The 1,124-nt window shown below is 40.1% G+C and overlaps 1 protein-coding gene across 2 annotated transcripts in view; it reads right to left on the reverse strand.

Annotated features, from left to right (window-relative positions):
* LIMD2 (LIM domain containing 2) overlaps positions 1–1,124 on the reverse strand; it is a 20,691-nt gene that overhangs the window by 6,102 nt on the left and 13,465 nt on the right. The gene's annotated exons all lie outside the window — the stretch shown is intronic.

Genomic DNA, 1,124 nt, shown 5'->3' on the forward strand with positions numbered 1-1,124 from the left:
CAAAATCTGAACCCTCAATCTGCTAAATACAGTTTGTTAGGTGTTCAAGAACTTACAATCATGTCTGAAGCAGCCACAACCCGAGTAGAAAAGCCTGGCCCTGGCCAGCAGTTACAGAGAAGGAGTCTTGCTCTCTGTATAGAAGCAGAGGTCTCTCTGAAGATGTCCAACATGCCCCCATCATGTCAGACCTATTGTTCTACACTCAAAGGTCACGCTGCCTGCAGATTGAAGAAATTTGGCTCAGTTCTGGGCATGTAAGGCCAATGCTTCCACACAGAGAGCAAGGGGTCCTTCTGCAGCTGCTGGCAGGGGACAGACCTGTCAGAACTATTGGGGCTAAAAGGAATCAAATTCTAAGGCCTCTACATATTATTTTTATATGGGCATCCTGGAAGCCATCTTTGTCTGTCTGCCATGAGGTGAATGCAAGTTCATTCTTCCTGGTTGAAGATTTAAAATGAGTCTTACCATATCCATTCCCAGGTAGTACATTGTGGGGTCCAGACAACCAACACAAGATCAGCACCGGCCATGGTGCCAGACTGGGTTATCATGAGATTGATGGCTGTCATGTCTCTTGTTCACTGTTTTCATTTTGTTTTTCTCATTACTGGAAAAAGGGACTCAAGTGTCTTTATTATGCCTACTTAATTGAATTCATTGAATATTGTAAAAGTACATTAAAAGTGACATTTAATTTCACTTTTAATATGTACTTCAAATAATATTACAATATTCAATGTATATTCGTTAAATGAGTAAACCAAACAATATATATTACCATGTATTATTTGTATGGTGGGCTGTGTTTAAGTACTATGCACGAGTTTGGATATACAGAGTTTTATCAGTGACACTATATGTGGAGAACCACTGTGCCTGGTACCCACATTCTGTCATTCTAAAGGTATTTGGAGGAATGTTTCATTATCTATGAGGAGACAGTAAGTCGGACAGATGCTGACATAGAATAGACCACCCAATTCTATTTTATGGTTTTGTCCAAGGCTTAGGTCAGAGATTATCTTTAGAGATATTGGCATTTTTTTTTTTTAGGCAAGGTTCCACATTTTTATGCAGTCCAATAGTGCCCCCTTTAGGCGATTGCTGGGATAGCTACA

Source organism: Nanorana parkeri, unplaced genomic scaffold (genome assembly GCF_000935625.1).
Source record: "Nanorana parkeri isolate BGI_ZX_2015 unplaced genomic scaffold, ASM93562v1 scaffold50, whole genome shotgun sequence".
NCBI lineage: Eukaryota > Metazoa > Chordata > Amphibia > Anura > Dicroglossidae > Nanorana > Nanorana parkeri.